The sequence below is a fragment of the Callospermophilus lateralis genome, chromosome 18, assembly GCF_048772815.1.
Source record: "Callospermophilus lateralis isolate mCalLat2 chromosome 18, mCalLat2.hap1, whole genome shotgun sequence".
In the NCBI taxonomy this organism is placed as follows: Eukaryota; Metazoa; Chordata; class Mammalia; order Rodentia; family Sciuridae; genus Callospermophilus; species Callospermophilus lateralis.
Genome location: NC_135322.1, coordinates 57,835,847 through 57,860,595, shown reverse-complemented (window position 1 = coordinate 57,860,595; position 24,749 = coordinate 57,835,847). Strand labels below are relative to the sequence as shown.

The window sequence follows — 24,749 nt, the reverse complement described above, 5'->3', positions numbered from 1 at the left end:
AGGACATATGGTGGACCCCCCACCATGGAATGCACTTAACCCACAGCTGACTTCTGGGGACAGCAGATGTTATCATACCACGCCCTTGGCCTGTCGGCACAGCTGCCATTTCTTAGTCTGAGGGCTTTCTCTTGCAGGCCAGAGGGCCAGGGCACTAGTGATCCTCACCTGGGAACAGCCACCAGCCAACCCCTATTGGGAGTTCACCTTCTAGTTCTCTGTCCCTCAGCGAGGATGACTGAGGTAGTCCTGTGCTGCCTCTCACAGGGGCCCAGCGGGACCGGCCTCCAGTTGCCCACAGAAGCCAGCTTGGCAAGGTCCCCTTCCTGTCAACCCTCCCATCCCTCTCACAGTGTTCGACAGCCCCAAACACGCATCTTGCACTTGAATTCCTGTCACGGGGTTTGCTTCTGGTCTGTGAGACCCTCCTTCTAGCCCCAGGTCTTCTTTCCAACCTCACCGCCCCGCCGGCTCACCCATTCCCAGAGGCTTGGTCTCACAATTTACTCAGCGAGGGAATGTCAGCAACATGGTCTCTGCCCTGGACTTTACCCCTGCGGCTTTTACCCAACTTCTACACCTGATCTGGTCTTCCTTTAGTGTTCTGCTAAAATCCAGCTCTTCTCTGAGGTCTTCCCTGCTGAGTCCTACGTGGACCCACTCACCAGGACTTTCAGGACATTTACCCCACATTAAACAATGTCATACATTGCCAGGTCCCTTAATTCCTCTTTCATCTGTGCCATCTGTTTCCTCCGAATGGGTTCTAAGCCTCTGTGGATCAGCATCATGGTCACAGCCAGTGTTGGGCTAGTGAATATTTCACAACTGACTCTCTGACCCACATATGTACGTATATAAGCTGCTGATAAATTTTACTGACACAGAGATTGTGTGGTGCACAGCTTACAATAATAATATACGACATTTTTATTTTTGAATCTGCATAGATTCTTTATTCTCAGAGAAGACTTGTTGATTTCTGCCAACCCTTTTGATCTACAGCCAACTTATGGGTACCATTCAATCATGACTTGACAAATGGAGTCACATCCCAATCTAATTGCCCCAGAAACTTGTATAATTAAACCTTACAGGTTTAATTATACAATTAATGGTGAAACCATCTCTCACCCTCAAACATGTTCTCTGCCAACAATGGCCACTTCTTTCAGCGTCAGCGCTAGACGGGGACGGATTTGAAGGTTTACTTTTCATTATTCATGTTTTCTCTATTTACTTTAAGAATATTAGACAATCAGCAAACTAATAAACCACGCCCTGATTGTCCTATTTGCCATGTCCATGGTATTTGCCAAATACACTTGCCCAGGCTGATTCAGGCTGCCCAGTGTGGTCACTGAACACGTGGCACGCAAATGACCTCAGGGGCACAGATGGCCAAATGTGGTAAATAATTGAAAGTGATGAGTTTTAAAGACTAATCACCTTTGAGTTAAAAAAAAAAAAAAAAAACTTAAACAATAAGTTTATATGCTTTAATAGCTTGGCTGAATGACTGGCTCACAAAGTTTATGAATACTTTATAATCGGCTCTTATGAGCGGCCTGAGCCAGCTCCAGCACACAGCAGACTCTGTTTTGTAATCCAGTGTCCACTGTGGGTCTGGGCTGCAGTAACAGCTGTCTCGATTCTTGCAGTGTGAGTGAGTGGCTTGAGTGTTCAAAAGGGCAAATGACCAAAGAGCTGGAGAAAATAATGCAGCCTTCAGATGCTTCCTCGGTCAACCTCATGGCTGAACAGCGGCTTCTCTGCAGATAGGGAGCCTTGGCATCCTCATGAGGGTCAAAGATGTGGTCCTAGGTCTTTGCCTCATCTATACTCCATTCCGAAATCTGCAGCATTCTTTATACACTGATTTGGTTTCTGAGTAGGATCTCAAACTTAGCCTTCTGATCTGATGCCCAGCCCTGTCTGGGGCGACGCCTGGCCTGCTTCTCACTGACCATGTTTTCTTCCAGCCATCGTAGGGGGTAACCAATGCAGTGTGTAATGTCCCCATAGCAGCTGCTCTCAGCAGGGGGTCAGGGGAGGCTGAACTGGGTTGAAGGGCAGAGGAACTGCAGGCCTGGAGATATTCAGAATCTCAGTAGTGTGGGTTCAATTCCTGTCTCCTCCTTGGAGCAGATATGTGATCCTGGACAAGCCACTCAACCTCTCTGTGCCTCCTTACTCCTTACCTTACCTTCTTACCAACCAGTTGAATTGGTCATGGTGAACTGCCCGAGAATCCAGGCAGAGTGCTCAGCAATGAGCAGCTCAAGAAATCTTTACCTCCTTACTGCAGAGAAGCAAGGAGCAGAAGGAGGTAAGGTTTAGAAGTGTAGAATTTCTTGAGAAAGAACCATCACCACCTAATTTTTAAACAATTGTCTAAATATTTTCTTTTATATCTTACTGTGTGGCTTTGGTCAAGTTACAGCACTTCTCTGCACCCACCCAATTTTTTTTGGGGGGGGGGTGAGAAATATGAACCTCCATGTGCAATGGGGATAAATAATATCACCTAATTCCTGTGGTTATTGTGAGGATCGAAGGAAATATGGTCCATATAAATGCTTGGGACAGGGTCCAGGATGCGGTCAGTATTCCATGTGTGCTGATCACCGGCGCCAACACCCTTTGCCTTTGTCCTTCCTGCTTGCTCAACCCTCTCTCCTCTTCCTGTTTGAAGCCTTCGAAAGACCACAGCTGTCAGCCAGTGTCCGCCTGCCCTTCTGCAGGTTTAGCAGGTGGCGGAGGCTCTTTCTGAATGCCAGCAGCAGCTCCTGTGATCTAGGCTGTCCCCTTGATGATCAGTCCCCGAGAGGCCTGTGATGGCTTTTCTATTGCTGTGTTGAAGCTGCTGTTCCAATCCTCTGCTGCCACTCTGTGCTTCCAGACCGCTCTCCCTAAGCTGGCACTAAAATCATCCAGAGTGGAAATCATAGCCGCGGGCGTCTGCTTTTGACAGGACCTAAACTGTCCAGCTCAGAGGCAAACATGGTGCTTGGCACCACTCAGAACAGCTTCCAAGGGAGACGGGAGGAGGAGAGCGGATGTGTATGAGGTTTCAGGCACCTGAGCTGGTAATAAAATAAGTGGCATGGATATAAAACTGAGCTTGATGAGCGCCCCAGCTTTTAGGAAGCTTTTTTGGTGAGAAATATGAACTTCCATGTTGGCAGTGGGAAGTGTTGGGAATACAAACGGAGGGACTTGAACTGGCGCGTGGGTGTTGGAGAAATGAGAGCTAAACAGAGACCTAAAGAATTATGCAGAAATGGACCTGAAGCAATCCTGAAGCCTGCAGATACTGAGAAAGGTTCTTCCTGGATATTGGTTTTTTTTTTTTTTTTTTTTAGTCTCAAGATAAATCTTCTAGAATATTCTAAGATAGACCTCTCTAGTTATTAGACATAACCAGGTATATTGTACCCGGTGGCCAAGGAGGCACATAACCAGGGTTTTGTCCACAAGAGACTAGAGAAAGTGAGCTCTATGCATCTTCAGGGATGCTATGGCGGGGCATTTACACCAGGGAAGTTGGTAAAGGCCAGAGCCGGTTGGTAACCCTGTACCATCATGTGCACCTCCTCTCAGGAGTGATAATCTTTATAGCTCCCTACATCTTATTTCACTCAAGACCCTTCACTCCACCATACTGGGCACCTCTTGTACACCACCTTAAGACTTCTGGGCCCCCTTCACACTCCAGCTGCTGCTGTTGGGGCTAACTGCACAAAGACTTGACCACTTCATGTGGGTGAGAACCGACAGTTCCGGCTGGCCCTGTCTGCACCTTTGCTTCCCCTGGAGGCTCGTCGGATGTGAGAATGGGGCATCTCAGGGTTGCATGGACACTCTGCAAACAAGAGGAATCGGTGCCTGTGGGGCCAATGACCAACATCCCTCTCTTTCTGAGGAAGAGCTTCCTGATGCGTCTGTATGGCTCCCCAGGGACTGGGATCAGCACCACTCACTCGGCAGGAGCCGCCTTTGACAGCTCATCCTTTCTTCTCTTTCTGAAGGATTTCCTTCTCCTTCACTTTTTCTCTCTGGGATCATTTCTCCAAAACATTCCTGTGCACCACCTGTACCCCAGACTGTTTTGAGGGGATCCTAGGCCAAGACATCCCCCAACAGAGGCTGTTGTCATCTGGCTGTCTGACTGTGGTGTGCACCACAGTGATAAATAGGAAGTGGGGGATGTTGGAGAACCAGGCCAAGTGTGACCTTCTCTTTGCAGCCTGGCCCAGTTCTCCCAGACCCCATCAGGCTTTGCTCCTGTGGGAGCTCTTTGAAAGTACTCATCATGTTGGACTATAATTAACTGATAGATTTAAGCATCAAATCTCTCTCTCTCTCCATACTCTGGACATGAAGACAGCAGGGCTCTGTCCCTTTTACTGAACAACCAACCTCCAGCACAGAGTAGGTGGTCATAACCTTTGGATGAGCCAACAAGGCAATACTTGAAAAGCACCCTAGCACCTTTTGGAAGAGTCCATCGTTCAAGAGTCGTTGTTGGGTAGATGGTGGGAAAATGAGTTCTTGAAGTGAGCATGGGCCATCCAAAGGTCAGGGAGATCCGACAGCGCACACAAGGAAAAGCAAAACAATTACACCCGTAGTAAATACAAGCCCAAATCTCCCAAATCCAATAAAATATTTGGAATGTCGAGAGAAGCTGTGGCAACTGATCCTGTTTTAATGAGGCATGTTTCTCCAGCCTGCAGGCCTGTGATAAGCTTGCAAATGCTTTAGAGGACACACCAGCAGAGTGATGAAAGTTAGAGAGCTGGGAAATTTTGCAAAGCACGGGGGGTGACACCACCAACACGACAAACCTGAATGGTACCTTGTTCTGCAAACCGTGCATAATGATGCAGGGAAGCCTGCCAACCCAGAAAACGGGACCGAGCGAGCCAACCTGTGAATCACAGAACCACAGAGGACTCTGAAAAATGGCAGCCTAATGGAAACCCAAAGCAGGAAAAGACCACTCCCTGGGTGGACCTAGACCCAGAAACGGTCTCGGCAGGAGTCTGCAGGGAGACTCCATATTGGCTCGGGGCTTTCTCCTGGGAACAGCTGAAGAAAACTCCTTGTCTAATTTTTAAGGACAAAAAAGTAAGGTTAGACTCTTGACAAAAAGAATAACTTCAGACATCTCCTCTCAGCCGATACTTCTACTTTCTTGATTTTTCCTTAAATTCTTTTCTACTTTAAGGCCAATCATGTGACACTAACAAATTTAACAGTGTCTTTTCCTCTCTCCTCTTTTAGTCCTAGGGAAATTATTTCCAGATTTGGAGCACCTAAGGTTTGTAATTGTCCTTACAAGTTGCCAACCAGAGGCATACAGATGAAGCCCATTGGTAGGTAGGGGATAATTAAAAGGTCTTCTACAACCACATAGAATTGAAATTCTGTTATGTGCCATTAGTCTTTCTGAAGAGCCTCTCTCCTTATTGAGTTTGCAATGCTGTGTTTTAATCATCTGTTTACATTTCTGCTTTACTGTCATTTTCCTGGAGGGTGCTTTGATTTTTTGCCTCTTTAGGCCCTGCCCCAGGCTTAGAAGACAGATGCTGAGGGAAGACGAGTTGGTTTACAAATGAATGAAGAAAGTTAAGTGCAGGCATATGTGAACTAAAAAAGAATAATTTCTTCAATTAAAAAAAAAAAAAAAAAGAAATGGATCACCAAGGAATCCATATGCTGCCCAGATTATACCACATTTCTTTATCCTGAATTCTTATGAAGTAGAAAGAACAGAAAGATTGATCTAAGTCTCTCCCTGTGGAATTTGGGAAATGTTTCACATCGAGTGATTGTCTTCTTCCCAATCTATATGCTGAAGCTCTGATCCCCACTGAGAGTGGTGGTATTTAGAGATGGGGCCTCAGGAGGTAATTTAGGGTGTGATGAGGTCCCAAGATGGTGCCCTTACACTGGTATTACTGTCCTTACAAGAGGAGACGACAACAGATGTCACTCTCTCTCCCTACCACGGGAAGCCAAGGTGAGACGGTAGCCCTCCAGAGAGCCAGAAAAAGAGCCCTCACCAGGAATCAAATCAGTCTCCACCTTGATCTTGAACTTGCAGCCTCCTTATGAGTGGGGAAATACATTTCTATTGTGTAAGCGCCCAGTCCAGGGTATTTTGTTATGGTAGCCTGAGCAGGAAGGAAATCAAGCAATAAGCCATAAACATTAAAACTAAAAGCTATTAAAAAACAAAGCAGAATATAAATGAATTAAACCTCAGAACAGATAAACCACATCGATAAACCATTAGTGCCTTTAATGAAAAAGGAGAGTAAATCAATAACATCAGGAATAAAAGAGTGGCATGGTAAAAATATAATACACACCTGTGGGGTATTTTTTGATGGGGAAAGAGTTATTCTGTTATATACTAGTAGTCTTTAAGTAAATTGCTATTGCGATATTATGTTTTAAGCTATAAAATACCCAAGCTGACCACCAAAGAACCAGAATTGTGAGGACTAGATATACTGGCTATCTCCAATTTCTCTGAGACACGTGGACCTGTGCGTGGTGTGTGTTTCTATCTTTGTATATGCCAGTTCCTCCAGTGTTTGGCTTATAATAGGTCTCCAGTAAAGAATAGAACTACTGTTATTCATAGTCTATTAAAAGAGCTTCATATATTGATTTACACTCTCACAGAAACTCATGCTCAGAGACACTATATCATATATGCTAACTACTTACTGCAAAGTACATTTCCAAAATCATTTAAAGAAGCAAATGCATTTTTAAGCCTGGGACTTCAAATGAAAATAAAGTAACAAAGAGCAAATCAAAGACAGAGCTCAAACGGCCTGGGAGAAGATGGTGTTTCCTATGAGCTCTCTATGATAGACCTGTTGGATTTCAGTCACGCTTTACAGATGACAACAATCTAGTGAGGGTAAGTTTCTTGCCAAAATCTCATTACTAACAGGCATGTCAGAAACTAAATTCAGGAGATGTCTATTTAAAACAGAGATGCTAGCCAGGCACGGTGGCACACGCCTGTAAACCCAGGGGCTTAGGAGGCTGAGGCAGGAAGATCGTGAGTTCAAAACCAGCCTCAGCAACTGTGAGGTGCTAAGCAACTCAGTGAGACCCTCTCTGAATAAAACACAAAATAGGGCTGGGGATGTGGCTCAGTGGTTGACAGCTCCTGGGATCAATCCCCAGTATCTGCCTCCCCACCCCACACCCCCGCCAAAAAAACCCCAACCAAACAGATACTGGGCTGGGGAGCAGCTCAGTGGTAAAGCACATGCCTAGTATGTATGAGACCCTGGGTTTGGTCCCTAGTACTGTAAACAAAACAAAAAGCAAAATGTCACACATTTAAAGGCATTAAATTGCAAGAGAATGAGGCATGGCATTTTTGTCTTTTGATGTCCTTATTATTTATTAATTTTTCTGCTTTTCTTCTTTTTTGGCTGGCTTTTCCAGCAAGGGCCACCCTTATCTGATGTGGCTTGTTGGGGGTTCTTAAACTTTTCCACTGAATACAATTTTATTTGGCATTTTGGTTTAAAATGCCCTTTGAAAGCATTTATCAGGTTAAGAATAAGAAACATAGTGACTGAATAAAAAATAGCTGTTGAATTTCATCAAATGCCTTCGCATCTATTGAGATAATTATATCATGTTTTTATGGGAATGTGACAAATTATATAAATAACCTGATCCCCTATTGTCCCCCTCTGTGCACAGGTGAGGTTAATTGCTGAGAAATGAAGAGTATCATGCATTTCTCATTTCATCTGTGGCCTCTGCTTTTTTTTTTTTTTTGCTGAGTAGAACACAAAGACAAAGGAATAAGATGAACTTATTGGGTAGCTTTCTGCCTTACAATAGAAAAAATGTAGAAAATCACACATACATGATCAGTCCTCCATATCTGTGGGGTCCCCATCTGCAGATCAACCAACTGTGGACTGAAAATATTTGGGAAAAAAATGGCATCTATACTGAACATGTACAAAATTTTCATCATCATTCCCTAAACAATACAGCACAACAGCTATTTAGGCAGCGATTAGGTTGGATTAGGCATTCTACATAATGTAGTGATGTAGAATACATTGCAGGCGTGCTCGGCTTCACACAGTTACTAGGCCGTTTTATGTAAGGAATTGGGGTAGCGGGAAGTTTGGCATCTGCAGGGGGTCCTGAAACCAATCCCTCTTGGATACCAAGGGACAACAGTACACAAGAAATTTGGAGGTTTTAAATAGAGCATTTCCAAAGACCTTGAATAACCGCTGTTTACACTATAAAAACACAGGATCAGAGTTAGAGAAACTGTGAAAGAGTCTGGACTAAAATGTGGCTGACAATTTTTCAAATCACTTCTGCAGCCACTTCCTCCGCAAGCCTTAAATGAGGTGGGCATTGTCCTGTAGAGGGAAAGGACAGACACATCAGGGAGAAATGCTCCTGAGACAGGTAGCTCCTGCTCAGTCACTTAGATGGGCTGCGCACTGGTCAGGTTACTGTCCGGTTGGGGTGGGGATGGCCAAGGTGGGTCATTTGATGCAGCCTTTCTGAGTGGCAGAGGCTGCCTGGCACGTGGAGCTGAGAGAGGGCTGATGCCAGGTTGGATCCCGGGAAAAGACTGAGGCCGACGGGCAATGGATGCCAGGGGCGGGGCAGGCAGGAGGGACGGCCTGCGGGCTGTGGAGTCTGCACATTGTGTCTAAAGGGAAAACATTCCCCTAGCTCTGACAGGAGAATAGCAAGCAGGTTCTGGTGCCAGCATCTGCCAGAACTGGTCTTTTAAATGATTCTGTGACTGTAGAGGAATAAAAAAGAGAAAATGTATTGATGTTCCTAAACAGAAGGTGAGCTACAGGGCTCCGCTTCTGCACTTCAGTGTTGCATCAGCTCCATCTCCAACCCCTCTGGATCCCGCTTTCCTGGGCGCTCTTCCACTCCCACCCCAACTTTACCCTGCAAACCTGACACCTCCACAGCCATGAGCTGCTGAGCAAGTTCAGCCCCCTGCCCCCAACTGTGCTCTATGGGCAGAGCTGGTCCAAAGCAGTCACCTGTTCTAATTGGTGGTGACCCCAAGGTCTGCCTTAGCCTTCCCAACAAACCCTCAGTTTGCCCACACAGCTCCTAAGCAACCTGGGCACTCAGTTATAGCTGTGGGAAGAAAGAAGAGATGGACAAGAATCAGCCAGGAATGGAGTACATGAGAGCAGTGACGGGTGGCGCATTATGAGTGATCCTTCTGCCCTTTTAACTATTTCCTAAATATTCTGTATTGTGGTCTTATGATATTTATATAATGCATTAATTTAATTGCAAAAAAAAAACTATGGTGGGCAAAAGGCAAATAAGCACATAATCGGATCACTTACACAAACAAAATGCACACAGAGACACATATACACAAACAACACCTACAAAAAGACACACATACAAACATACAAAATCATAAACAACAAAGACACACATTCACAAACACTATATGCACACACGTACACAAATGCAACATATGCACACACATATATACATACCAACAACAGAAACACAACACATACCTACAAGCACACAGTCTCTCAAATAAGAAACCAGGCTCAGACTCCTGGTTTGACTACTCTGTCCAATCCCCTTTCTCAGTCTGTCTTTGTAAAAATCTGCACGATGGCCAGGCAACACCTGCCCTGTTATCTCAGTGGTTTACTGTGGCTTTAAGCCCCCACAGGGACAGGTATAGGATGCTATGAAAACAGAAGGTGCTCAGGGCACCCAGCTGTCACCTCTGCAGTTTCCAGCATACCAGGCATGCTGCAGCTTGGGAGGTAAAGTGCTCGGTCCATAGCGTATTCAACCACCAGGCAGCGGCAGTGTGCAGAGACTGGTACTTGGCTGCCGGCACTTATAGACAGTGGCTGAGTGAAGTGGCTCAGTTCTGGCCTTGGGGTCAGGGGATCTGCGCCACCACTTATAGCCTCTCCTCATCTCGGCCTTCTCCTCTGAAATGCCTGCTTAACTCCTCCAGCCACAGAGGGCTGAGGCGACCATGGAAATAAGTGCTGAGCTCCTCATCCCCAGACTCGTTCCCTTGGTGTTTGTTGAGCAAACTCGCTGCATCATGATGCATGTGAGCCCTGCTAGGGAAGCTAGGGAAATGACACGTTTTGAAAGAGAAATGGAAAGGAAGGAACAAATGAAAGTGGTGTCCAGCACCCGCTCTGTGGCGTTGAGATCCAGCATGAGTTGGCAGCTTTCACATTTCCTGTAACCAACCTTGGAGCAGGAAGGAAGGTCAAGGGTTATTCCCATTTTACAGTCACAGAAAAACTAAGGCTTGCAATGCAAAGCCAACTGAGCATAACCAGAGAAGTCAGGCTGATGAACAGGGTCTTGAAGACTGGACGTTCCCTTGGAACCAGGATGCTTCCAACCAGGGAGATGGGCCACCAGGGAGAAGGACTTAGGACAGTGATCTTGGAGTGGGTGGAGACCTGGGCTGTGAGCACAGCCTCAGGGAGAACCAGTCTGAGAGTCAAATTCTGGCTCCATCACTTCTTGGCTGTGTGACCTCGCCCAGTCACTCACTCTTCTCCCTGAGCTTCAGTTTCCTCATCTGTAAGATGGGAAGTCCTGTCAAGAGGGGCTAACGCTCATCAAGGGCTGGGCAGTGGGCCTGGTTCAGGGCCAAGGTCAAACCTTAGCCACTCCTGCTACTCTTTCATCCAGGGCTCCGTGGGCAGCTGCTCACTTGGAGTTTATTAAATGACTAACCGGAGCGTGGCACTTCTCTGGCAGCAGCTCCATAAACAAGCTCACAGCTTAGTAGTCAGGCGGGCTGGAGGAGGAGAGCCCAGACACCAGCCTGTGGGGATCCTGGTGCTGCCACGAGCTTCTCTCCACAAAGTGGCTCCACAGATGCCTTTGGCGAGGACGGGGAGCATAAGGAGACAGCACCCGGGAGCTGGCTTCTTCATGGTGGTGGCACAACAGACAGGAAACCAGCCCCGGGAGGCCTGACTGCAGGATGGTAGGAAGGTGTCCCCCCCCACCCCCGGCTCCCTTTCCAGGGGGCAGTGGTGCTCACTGCTGCTGCTTGCCCGGAGAGCTTCCAGGAGGCACCACTGAGCATTTGCGCAACGGCCCCGTGGAGAAGGGGCTGCCACCGTCTCTCTTTCTCAGAGGAGAAAAGCAAGCCCAGAGTATTTCTCAGGGGTTCACAGCTGTGACTGGAGGAAGGAGAACCCGCCCTTCCAAACCTGGCCCTGAATTTTACCTCTTCCTCCCTTCGTCACTCACAGAACATTATTGCTTTTTCATCGTGTGTCACTCACAATTTGTTATGGATTGAATGGTGCCCCCCCCCACCCCGTCCCCAAATTCATACGTTGAAGTCCTAAGGTCTGACCTTATTTGGAAACAGGGTCTTTATAGATGTAATTAGTTAAGATGAGGCCACGGTGAGGTAAGGTGGGACCTCATCCAGCATGACTGCTGTCCTTATAGAAAGGGGAATTTGGGAGACAGATGCACCCAGCTATGCCATGTGAAATGAAGGCGGGGATTGGGGTGATGTGTCTACAAACCAAGAGACGCCAGAGATTGCCAGAATTTCCAGAAACTGAGAGGCAAGGGCAGATTCCCCCTCAGAGCCCTCAGGAGGAACCAGCCCTGTTACACCTTGATCTTCGCATTTCTGGACCCCAGAACTGGGAAACTCTTGGCAGCTATTCAGGCCATTCAGCCTGTGGGGCTCTGTTACAGCAGCCCTAGCAAGCTAATGCCCAACTGCCCCGGGACATATGTCAGTCGTTCCCACTTTATAGGTGAGGGACAGAAAAATGATGTGCTAGAAGCCCAACAGGAAGTAGGCGGGGCAAGGGAACTAATCTGTGGGCTCCAGTCCTTGTGCCATCTGGTCAGAGGTGGCTGATGAGTGCTCTGCCATTTGCGAGAGTTGAACATGTGGACTCAATGAAGTGTACCACCCTTGCAAAATCAATAACGGGGAACATGGTAGAATCTTCATATTTAACGGAAAAAAACTGATGTTCAGAGGAGAATGGATTCCAGAAGGTGGGCGTGTAGGTAACCCTGCTGTGAACCTTGCCTGTGAGGATGTGACCTTTAGTCCTACGTTTTCTGGTGCAAATGCATGTTCTGGTATTCAAACAACACTTCTCTGCAGTGTGGATCTTTTATCTAGTTTAGTACACAGGTCAGAATCTGTGATTCACGTATCAGTACAGAGACCTTGGAAAATACTTTAAAATGGTCCACTGTTGCCTTCTTGCAAATAAGATGTACGAGGTGACTTCTCCATCCCCTTCAAAGGTAAATAACATTCCTAGCCTTTGGATGACTCAGACTGCTGGCCTGGGTCTGCTGGAAACACAGCCAACAGCAAGCGGCCTGCATCAGTGCTGTCCCTGGCTCACAAGGAAATCCTGTTTTGTGATAGACTTTTAGCCAAGTGACAGGTGTGAAGGCAGGAATGATCATTTTCTTCGTAACAGGAGTGGACTCAGAGCTGAGCTCTCACACTCCTAGCAAGGAGCACTGAGCTGTGGATAAACCTAATCCTGCCATCTCCCGTGGTCTCTGGGGAAGATGGGATTGTTTGGAGCCAGTCTCAATGGGAGGCGCCACACCAGGTGGATGGGAAAGCATATCCTGAGGCTCCAGAAGTCTTTTAAGGGCCAGTCCCATGTTCTCCTTGTTTGGCACCTTGCCAGAGGGGTCCCTGACCACAAAGATCTCAACTCTGGGGAGGACACACTTGCAGTGCACTGTGACAACAACAACTGGCACTGAGCACTGGCTGCCTGTCTAGCAACAGGAGAAGCACCTTCCCTACGTTAGGTCACTGGGTTTGATTCCTCCAATGAGGAACCGAAAGAAGCTGCCATCATTCTCTCCACTTCTCACCAGTAACTGCACGTGCACCTGTTAGTGAGCGAGTCCAGCCCAGGGTATCTGAAAGCAGAAGTTCCTAACTCAGCCTGGGGTGCTGGCAAGAAGGAAGGGTGCTTTTACAGAAGAGCCAACATCATCAGGCCCAAATCTTGGACAGTGACCAGGAATTTTGCAGGATGGGGGAAGGGCACTGCAGGCCAAGTCAGCAGCAGGGACAAAGGCAGAGAGGCACAGACCACAAATGTCCAGTGAGGCTGTGGCGGTGGGTGTGTCTGAGCAACTGTGGGAAGCTCCAATCCCATCTCCAGTGCTCTCTCCTCATGGCTGGACACCCCTCTCCTTCAGTCTGTAGTCAGCCTGATGAACTTTCCTCTGTGCTTAAATGTGCCTCCCTGTCTCTCTTTAGCTCCTAGACCTGTCCAGGCTGTGGCCCAGGCCTAGGTCTCACCCTACCCATTTCTTTTCCCTCAGTCTTCCCCCTGCTACATAACATCTGTTCACTCTGGACACTGGCTGCCCCTAGAGTGCACACCCAGACCTCATTACTCGCCAGTGGCTGGTAGGTAGTGAGCAGGTGCTTTGGAAATATGTGTTAAGTGGTGGGTGTATTAGTTTTCAGTTGCCGCTATAACAAACTACCACAAGTTTAATAGACTAAAAATTTTTTTTTTCCCCTCTCACAGTTCTACAGGTCAGAAGGTTGATACAGGCTGGCAGCAGGATGTAGGCAGGGCTGTATTCCTTCAGGAGACTCTAGGAAAGAACCCCCTGCTTGCCTGTCCAGCGCCTATAGGCTCCTCTCCTTCTCCAGCTCCCACATCACCTCCCTCCCTTCTCTGACTCTGGCCCCTACCTCCCCCTTGCTAGGACCCTGTGACTGCATTGGACCCATTTGGATGCTCCAATGTCCACATCTCAAATTTCTTAACTACTCGCATCTGCAAGGTCCCTATTTCCACACAAGGTGACATAGTCAAAGGGATTAAACATCTCTAAGGAGTCACAGCTGAGCCTATTACAGATCCACAGGTGAATAAGCTGAGTCAGACCTGGGCTTCCGTGGGGTCTGCTGGGTGCCTCAGCAGGGCTGGAGCAGGTCCACACAGGGCTCAGGCCACGGTGGTGCTGATGCATCTGAGTGACAGGAAACAAGATATGGGGCCCGTGGGGAGGATATGGCGGAAACTGGGAATGTGTGGGGACAGGATGATGTTGAACTGAAGAATTTAGGATTCCACTTGAGAAAAGGAAGGCATGCAGGAAAGAGACAAAGAAGAGTAGGGACATAGAGTAAGACATAGTCACTTCCGGGGTTTCAGTTTTCTCATCTGAATACTGAGAGAATGGACCAGATGCCAGGTCACATGGCTAGGATGTTAGTGAAGATTGGGGCCAGATTTCCCAGGTGGTGCTACTGCCTTACCTTCCAAATCCCCTCTTATCCCAATGTTAAATAGCCCTTTAATTGTGTCCTTTCTCAATATATAGGGTGTGTGTGTGTGTGTGTGTGTGTGTGTGTGTGTGTGGTGCGTGCATACATAAGATATCTGTGTGTTAGGCTTAAATTAACTCACATCCCATACAATCCCCCCACTTAAAATGCAACACAGTGCTTTCTGGCATATTCGCAATTTGTGACCATCATCACTATTATTTTTAGAACATTTTTATCCCTCCAAAAAGCCCTCCCATGCTGATAGCCGTCTCTCCATTCCTCCTACCCCAGCTTCCCAGGCATTTGGACTGTTGGAGGCCAAGCAGGAGCTGCTGCTGGCTGTCAGCCTGTCCCACCCACCCACTCATTCCCTTCCTGACCCTTTGCATTCAGACTCCTGCCCTCGTCCTTCTACTGAAATAGCTTTCCAAAAGGTCAGCAGTGAACTCCGAGCAGATCTGGAGGCGTCTCCTCCAGGGACTTTCTGACTCTGGACTGTGATAATGACCTGTCAGATGCTCGTGATGGTCCCTCTATCAAACGGCTGTCTGCAGATGCCTGTCCTCTGCCCGCAGGGTGAAGGGTGGGGATATGACGGTTCTGGACATTCCCCCCACCGTGGGGCAAGTTAATATCCCTGTCTCAAGTCTCAGTGCCACATCCTCACTGTGTGACCCTTGGCAGTGCATTTTCTCAGTCTCGCTGAGGTTGGCTTTGAACCCGCGATCCTCCTGCCTTAGCCTCCCCCAAGCTGCTAGGATTATAGATATATTATAGCCTCCATCTCCTCCTCTGTGTCACCGGGATTGTGACAGTAGCCACCACGAGGGGCGATTGTGCACAGGAAATCAGCTAATTAATGTTCAGGGCTCGGCAAGGCACTTGGTTCATATAAACATACCGAGCTGAGTGTTTGCTAGTGTAATTATTTCACTCATTCTTTTGTTCTCTGGGTTTACTCATTGCCATTTTTTTCAATGTATTAGAGTTCCCTGGGGTTCAAATGCCCACCAAATCAATTGTAATCTGGGACTTTAGGTAAGTAAACCTTTCTAAAGTCTGTTTCATGATCTACAAGATGAGGATTAACATACTTTGGTCTTTGGTGAATATAAATCAGTAAATACTTGAAGTCCTTAGAGCAGAGCCTGACATATAATGAATCCTCCAGAAATATTACCAGTAACAATGGCTGACCCCCTTCTTGGACCTCCATGAGGCTGTGGATTGGAGGTGCCTCTGGTCATCTCTACCTGTTCCAGCATCACCTTAAACCCAACTCCCGTCGAAGCTCTTCAATTTCATGTCAGCTTCTATCCTGGTTAACTAAAATGATTCAGTTGACCCCCATCCCTGGACTCCCAGGTTCAAAGATCCTTGGTCATCTCTGACTCTTTTTTCGGGGGTGGATGAGGAGTACTGGGGATTGAACTCAGGGGCACTCGGCCACTGAGCCACATCCCCAGCCCTATTTTTGTATTTATTTAGAGACAGGGTCTCACTGAGGCTGGTTTGAACCCACGATCCTCCCGCCTCAGCCTCCCCTAAGCTGCTAGGATTATAGATATCTTTGACTCTTGATTCTCTTTTGTCCTTTATGTTAAAATGTCCTCTTTTGAAAGTCTCAGATTTGCTCATTTGCTTCCATTCCATGGTCCCCACTGTTGTTAGGGGCTTACCTATTCCTGCCTCAAATGCTACCATGGCATCCTGGCTGGATGAGCTGTCCCTAGCCCCTCCTGCAGGTCACTGGGCACAGGGTACAACACACTGCTTCTTTGGGTGCTGCTTGGACAATCCTCCCCACCTCCAACCCTGCCTTGGAAGGAGCCTCTACCCCCTTAAAGAAGCCAGGTGCCACCTACATGATCAAGGTCGGCTCCATGCTTCTCCTTGAGTCTTTACCTCTCAGTTGGGTTGGGGCATCTCGGCTCCATCCTCTCTGAAGTTCCCAGTTTGGCACTGGAGTTGAAGCCTATGGCTACTCTAAGACTGACGATCACCCCTCCCCCACGGCCTATCTTCTGGGTCAGTCCACCCCCCTCCTCCCTGTGTTCCACACAGGTCTCTTCTTATCAAGTTACCCTTTCGTCATGGGACAGAGCAGAGGACCTACCCAGCTCAGCTTCACGTGTTTTCCCATTCATTTATTTCTTTTGGATAAGCCTATATCTGTTTAGGATTTGTGATGATTTAGAATGAATGACAAATATAATTGAGTCATAACTGTTAACGTGGAGGTAAAAGAAGAGATTAGGGACACTTACATCAAATCGGCAACTGCATTTGGGCAGTGACTCTTAATACAGCCAAGGCCAAGAGAGGAATGGAGGGAAGGGCCCGTTAACCTAATCCACTGAGGGCAATCGTGGGGAGTGCTGGGGAGAGGGGTGATCTTCTACCTTCAAACAGAAGGAGGCCACCAGCTCAGAGATCAGGTCCAACAGAACCTTCTCCAGCAGCAGGGATGTTCTTCCACAGCTGTTCCGCCCAGTAAGGTGACCACCAGTCGTGTGTGGCTTTTAAGCACTTGAAATGTGGCTACTGTCACTGAGGAACTGCATTCTAAAACAGTCTTTTTTTTTTCTTTTGGTGGTTCTGGGATTGAACCCCGAACATGCTAGACAAGCATCTACCACTGAGCCACATTTCCAGTCCAAGGAACTGCATTTCAGTCTGACTTAATTTAAATTAAGTTAAAATAGGCACATGGGACTAGTTATCATTATTGGAGCTAGGCTTTAATGTAATATCATTATTGGAGATGGGCTATAGCCATAGACTTCTATGTAAATAATACTGTTAGTACAGATAATGTCTTCAATAGTGGATTTTAAAAATCAGTAAGATCTCCTTGCAGCCCTTTCTGTACTGCTGAGTGGCAGACAGGTGAAGACAACTGTAATCAGAGGCCACAGAAATACAGTCTGGCACCCATCTGTATGACGGTGTGTGGGACCAGATGGGCCGCAGGGAACTGAGAAGTGAAGTTAATGGTGCATGCTGTGTAGGTCACATTCTCTAATAGCAGTCCCCTCACCCAGTAGGTTAATTCCAAGTCCTCTGCCCCATAGCTAGGGTGTCTGTGATTTGACTCCATACATCAAACTGACCTTATTTCCTCTCACTGTTTATCCCAGATCTTTCTATCCCACTTCCTTCTACTCGCCACGGTGATTTTGTTTATACTGTCTCTCCTGTTCATAATATCTTTTTTCTTTTTTTGTGACTCCAGCTTTTGCTATGGTTCAGATACTAGATGTCTGTTAAAAGCTCATGTGAGAAACAAGGCACGAAAGCTTGGGTGTGAAAGAATTGGGTTAAGAGAGCTTTAACCTAATGGAGTAAGCCATCTATGGACTAAGACTTCTGAAACTGTGAGCCCCCAAATAATCCTTTCTTCCTTATAATTGTTCCCATCAGATTTTTTGGTCATAGCAGTGAAAAAGCTGACTGAAATAAAAGTTGATAACTGAGTAGTAGGATCATTATTACTATGACTAACCTGACCGTGTGGTTCAGAAAATACGCTTTCTTCTCAGCAGCACATGGATCCTTCTCTAAAATAGACGATATATTATCCCACAAAGCAAATCTTAGCAAATATAAAAAAGCTTGTGGAGCTTTTCATAATTTTTTTGGAGGAATTTTGGAAAATTGAGTGATGCAAGCTGGGTTTTAGAATGTTTGGGATGGGATCTCAGATGATCAAAATACCTATAGGAGGGTGGACAGTAAAGACTGGGTTCATGAGATTCCAGAGGAAAAGGAGAACTCTATTGAAAATTGGACTAGAGGCCATTGGTATAGCTATAGCCAGCTATACTCTGGCTAAGAATCTGTAGGCATTTTTCCAATGTCCTGAGACTCTATGAGGCTGAATTTAAAGGTGTTGGACTTCTTAATCTGGCAGAAGAAATTTCTAGACATAATAGCATTCAGTAGTGGCAAGGATTTTGCTGACAGTTTTAAAGCCAAGTTTATTGTGATAAATCAGGAGCAGAAAGCAGAACTAAAAGATTTGAAAAACTTACAATCTTACCAGAGAACTGGGGGTAATGCTGGGGCTAAGGAAGATGTGGTTGTTAAAGAGATTACAGTCATACAAGTAATGCTAATTGCTTTACCCAGAAACAACAGGAAAGATGGCATCACAGGAATTGGCAAGACTACATCCAACTCAAGCTCAAGGATATAAAAGTTCCTTTAAGATGAGAACATGGGGGCACCCTGCTTGCACAGAGGGTCTTAGGAAGTTGTTTCACCATGTTTGGCCATGAGGCACTCAGAGCCTGCTGCAGCCATGGTCCCTGGAGCCTTGGCTACTGCTCAAGATGGTGAAAGATCTTGATGTTAACCACATCATGCTGGTTCTGTAGGAGTGCAGGATGCTGGAATTAGGGGGTCATGGAGGCTTCCACTGAAATTTCAAAGGAAGGCCTAGGAGGCCAGGTACAATGCAGTAGGGTCAGAGACCCTCAAGCTGCCCCTGAGAGGGCAATGTGTGGAGAAGTGAGAAGAAAGCTGAAGCAGCAGTGGACACCCCTGAGATTGAGAAATGCCAGTTACAGGGGATGTGTAAGGAAAGTTGCAGGAATAGAGAAGAAACAAGCCAACAGAGAGGCCAGGTGGTCTGCACCCAGCAATGTCCTAGAGGCAGAGCTACACAAGCCCTTTACAGAGAACATCATGATGCCACATGTCTAGCCTTCCGTTCACAGTGAAGCCCCACCTCATTCTTAAAACCATCTCTGAACATTCTTATCATCGTTCTCATTTTCAAACCCATTTGTGTTGAAATCAACACCCCATGATTGACAACTAAATTATTAAACAATTAGAGATTAGGTTTGTCTTAAAAACTAAGTTATAAACTCAAGGGTGGAAAACATGTTTTCTACAACTTCTGTAGACTTGACATCCTGAAACAGTATTAGCACAGAGTAGGTGCTCAACAAAACTTTTGCCTCTGAATTGATCAATAGTTCTTTTCATCCGTTTCCCCCCTCTAAACTGTCTGTGAAGTTAATTTTGTTCCAACTTAATATACGGCTGTGCATTTCATATCTGGAAGCAAATCTGAGGCTGCAGTATAACCACTCTGCTCTGTGTATTAAACTTACAATAAAGCCAAAGATAGATGACTAAAAAGAAACTTTAATCGTCTCTGATATTATTAAATCTTCTACTTGGAGGTCTCAGAGAGCCCAAGGAAATTTTCTTTTAATCCCAATGGACTTTCTGTTCCACAGATGGAGTTACAGAGCTGGTCTGAAAAGCAATTTGGTGCAATCATTGACCAAAGGAAAGGGGGAAATCATTACAGTCTCCTTCCAGGGTTCACAAGCAATAAGCATGCTCTATTCTCTTTGATCCCAGCAGAGCTGCGTGGGCTTGATGAATATCCACGTGTAGCTCCACCGTGGCTCTGAACAGATGTCTGTAAATATTGTAGAAAAGAACCTTCAGAATGTTGAGCAGCAGCTGTGGATGCTTTTGTGGGCCAACTGGCAGCTGCCATCTTGCTCCCTCCTGGGCGGGACTGCCCTTCTGGAAAAAGCTACGATCCCTTTGTTTGCTGGTAACTAAATGAACCACCAGAGCTTCTTTTAAAGCAGTGATTCTCAGATCGGGGTGGTTTCATCCCTGACCCTTGCCCCATCAGGGAACATTTGACAATGTCTGGAGCATTTTTGTATGGCCTTGGCTGGCAGACAGCAGGTACGCCTGGCATCTAGTGGACAGAAGCCAGGGATGCTGCTGACCCCCCTGCCGAGCACAGGGCACCCCCGCAACCCTGGTCAACAAAGGGTCATTCCGACTCAAATATCAATCACGCCCAGGTTAAGAAAATATGACTGTTTAACTTGCCTTTAAGAAATAATTCCTTTTATAGTATAGCTTGCTCATTCATTCACTTATTCATTCATTAAACATTTATTATTAAGTATAGAAAATACCCGACGAGTCATATTTCTGAGTGTTGGGGGATTCCTTAATTATTCATGCAGGATGTACTTAGCATCTACTCTGCCAGGTACAGGGGTCTGGAGTAACATAGTGTGGGTCTCTCCTCACACGGGGATCATGGTCTAGTGGAAGGGGGCAAGAACCTAAACGAGTTAGTGATTAAATGCACAAGGTAACTTCAAACAGTGATAAGGACAATGGAGAGTATCAAACGGGGAAGGGGGAGAGAATGACCAGCGCAGAGGTGACTTCTTTTAAGAGGTGGGGTTAGAGAAGGACGCTCTGTAAAGTTCCTATGGAGGCTGAGATGTTGAAGAAGGGAACGAAGCCAGTTGGCAAACACCAGGAGGAGGAAGCAGCAGGTTCAGAGGCTCCAGCCAGGAAGGCCTGGGCGGGTTCAAGACCAGGATCCTCGCACTGCTGAAGCTTGGGTGGAGGAGGGAGGTGGACACAAGGAGCTTGTGGAGATGGGCAGGGATCAGAGGAGGCGGGGCCTTGTGACCTTGGTAAGGAATCTAGACTCTATTTCAGGCTCAAAAGGGAGCCTTGGGGTGGGGTGTTAATGAGGGTGGAACATGACCTGGTTTAGGTATGTTCAGCCCACGCAGGTAGCTGGTCAGAGAATGCCCTGGAGAGGGGCAAAATGCAAGGAGGGGCCGCTCAGGAGGCTCCTTGTAGCAGGGAGTCCAGGTTAGACAACAGCACTGAGTGGAGATGGAGGAAGGTGTGCATTCAAGGGTTCCAGACTGCCTTGCACGCAGCCCACAGCTCAGTGATGCAAGCTCCAGCCGGGTCCCAAGGGTCCTGCTCTGCATCCTCAGCTCACTCGTGCTCCGCTGGTCCTGACTGAGGAATGGCAGACGTGGAGCACCTGTGTCCTCAGCAGCGAGGACTGTGATGAGTCCTGCTGACCCGCTAAGGAGAGCTGGACAATCTGCCTTGAGCTTCCTGACCTGTACTTCAGTGTGCCTGTCCCATTCCTTAGTTAGATGGGAGTCTTCCCTGCATATCTGACTTCTGGACTTGCCCAGGTTCCTGGCCAGCAATCTCAGCCTCTTCCCTGGTGGGTGATGCTCTTGGGACCAAGGCATAGCTTCTTGACGCTGACCCTTTAGCAGCCTCCCTTAGTACTCAGAGTAAAGCACGGTTCCTATCTGGCCCTTCCTTGATGACCTACTCAGGCTCTTTGCACCGCGTCCACCTTGGTTCACAAGACACCGGTGGAATTCTCCAGGATGGCTCTCACTCACCTCTTGGCTCTCGAAGGTCTCTCTATCTTAATGTTCTTCCTTCAGTTTTTTGCCACCTTCACATCCCAGCTCAAAGGGCATCACTCCAAGATGCCTTCCTTCTTTGTACTCATTTACCCCTTCTCCATGGGCCTCATGTCACGGCAACAAGGTGAAAATTCGTTCTCAGGAGATGAAAAGATCTTATTCTTTCAATGCATAAGACACAGATATGCTTATAGAAGGCGTGTATGTGAGTGTGTGTGTAGAGAGAGAGAGAATATGAAAATCCCATGTGGAGACCAAGTCTCCCCACTCCACCAGTTCACCAACATGTATCCTGACTTATCTCCTTCCAAAAACTCATTACAATTGGCCATCACCCTGCCTGTTTTTGTCCACCTCCGTGTTTTCTGCCCTTTTCCACTGTCCTGAAGTCTACCGTACTTGACCATCTGGTTGCCATTGTACCTCTGGCATCTGCACAGTACTGGGCACACTGCAGTCATTTAATGAGTATTTGGTGATTAATTACCACTGTGACCTAGGAAAGATTTCAGGTATCAGCACGAGAACCCACGGTGCCAGCAGGAGTCCCTCTTGGATTTCAGTCCTCACTTAATACTACTAGACTTGCTGGGGCCGTTTGCACACTGAGTTTAGGCGTAAGTCCCTTCTCTGCCCCAGGGATGAACTAACCTCCTCCCCTCATCTTAATATTTCCGATGTTCTCTCCTCCCTGACACCGGGAACCCCGTACCCATGCAGCTCAGTCCTTCCCCGTTCCACTGAGATGACATGGTGAACATATGGATGTCTGACTCATTCAATTAAAAACATTTTCAAGAAGATCATTACAACAGGCTAACCACTTTGGTAATTACACAGCAGAAAGCATGCATTATTAACTGGTTTAATTTAGCAATAAATTGAATCATAGTGAGCACCTGCATTAGAAAAAACACTAGAAGGAAGTGAAGCAAATGTTAATGACATTATCCTTCTCTGGAATGTGGACCTGCGGTTGGTTTTCTCCTTATGTTTTTGGTTAATTTTGGAATTTCCTGTAATCAGGATGTATTTCTTTTATCAAGAAATAAGTTCTTTTCATTTCTCAAAGAAGTGGACGACAAATACATGAAAAAAATGAATGTTCAACATCTCTAGCCATCAGAGAAATGCAATCAACAAGACATTAAGATTTTCTCTCACGCCTGTCAGAATGGCAACCATCAAGAACATGAATAATAATAAATACTGGAAGGATGTGGGGATAAAGGTAGACTCATACATTGTTGGTAGGACTGAAAATTAGTACAGTCACTCTGAAAAGCAGTATGAAGATTCCTGAAATAGCTAAGAATGGAACCACCATATGACCCAGTTATTCCACTCTTCAGTATGTACCCAAAGGAACCCAAATCATCACACTATAGTGATACAGTCATATCAATGTTTATAGCAGCATGATTCACAATAGCCAAGTTATGGAACCAGCCCAGGTGCCTGTCAATAGATGAAGGGGTAAAGAGAATATGGTCTATATACACAATAAAGTTTTATTCAGCTGTAAAGAAGAATGAAATTATGGTATTTGCCAGTAGATGCATGGACCTGGAGGATATTATGCTAAGTGAAATAAGCAGACCCAGAAAGTCAAGGATCAGATGTTTTCTCCCATTTGTGGAAGGTAGACCAAAAGGCAGGTCAGGGAGCAGGGAGAAATCCCAGGGAAATAGAAGGGAGAGCAGTAAAGTTAGGAAGGAGATTCATATGAAGGGAAGGAGTACTGGAAAAGGGTAGAACAGTAGAATGAAATTAATCAAACTATCTTATGTAAGTATGAGAATAGTACACCAAATTTCGCCTTTATGTATATCTATAATGCACTAATTTAAAAATACTAAAAACTGCTTGTAACTAGCAGATGTTGAATCAGGGTGACAAGTATCTTATACTATTTTAAGAATATATATATGTATATATACACTTAAAATTTGATGTGATAAAACAGTTACATAAAAAGATTATAAGGGTTGGGGCTGGGGCTCAGCGGTAGAGTGCTCACCTAGCACGTGTGAGGCGCTGGGCTCGATCCTCAGCACCACATAAAAATAAATAAATAAAATAAAGGTATCATGTCCAACTACAACTAAAAAATATATGTATTAAAAATATTATGTATATATTTGTGTGTGTATATAAAAAGATCATGTGTTTATATAAATAGATATAGATATATGGAAGGTAGACCAGTAGAAGGGAGAAGGGGAGAGAAAGTAGGGATCCCAGAGACTAAAATAGAGTAAATTAAATTCCATGCATGTATAATTATGTCAAAATGAACTCAACTATTATATATAACTCTAATACACCAATAAAAGGAAAAAAAAAATCTTTTGTTGGCTGAATTTGAGACCATAAACGATACTTCAGTGCTAGAGAGATACGTGGACACATTTCTGGTCCACAGAACCAAGGTTAGTCATCTTTGCTTACACAGTTCTCCCCACATAGCCTTTTGGGGAGATTTCTGTGCTTAGAGAAGCCACTGTTTTTGAGTCAACTTAGTCCAACAGGCAAGTACAACAGTTTCTTCCCAGAAACATACCCATTCTGTCCCGTGGAATGTAGTGTGTGCTACAGATGGTAAAAACATCTGTGACTATTAAAAGCATAACAGCACTTCTATAGGGCACCTCTCCCATGAGAAATGCAAAACACAGACGAAGAACACTCCCCACATGTTTTAAAATATTTTTCAGGGGCTTCTTGGCTCCCTGAAGCCAAGGTTACAGACGCCTGAGTTAGATAGATCTTAGTGAAATGCCTCCTGAAACCCAGGCCACACCTGTCCTTGGTCCTCACAGGGAACAGTCATAACTAAACCTTCCTTTGTCCACAACGGTTGTTGAGACCCAGTCTCCTTCTGCAAGTCTTAGATGAACCAAGACGACCATAACCTTTTCATAACCCTGCAAAGTTATGCTCGGGGCTCTTAATTTTTTCATGGTCAAGGATGCTTTCAAGTAGTAGAATTTCTGGCCGTTGTGTTAATGGAAAGATTCAATCCAACAGCAGACCCAGCAATTCAGCGAGAATTACAACGTCCATCATGACTGCTAACAGTGTCTCCCAGGGGCTTAAAACATCTGGGCTCAGCACGCAAAGCATTTCAGCTC

At 46.2% G+C, this 24,749-nt stretch overlaps 1 protein-coding gene across 1 annotated transcript in view; it reads right to left on the bottom strand.

The window, feature by feature from the left end:
- Positions 1-24,749, bottom strand: part of Vat1l (vesicle amine transport 1 like) — a 141,203-nt gene that overhangs the window by 42,505 nt on the left and 73,949 nt on the right. The window lies entirely within an intron of this gene.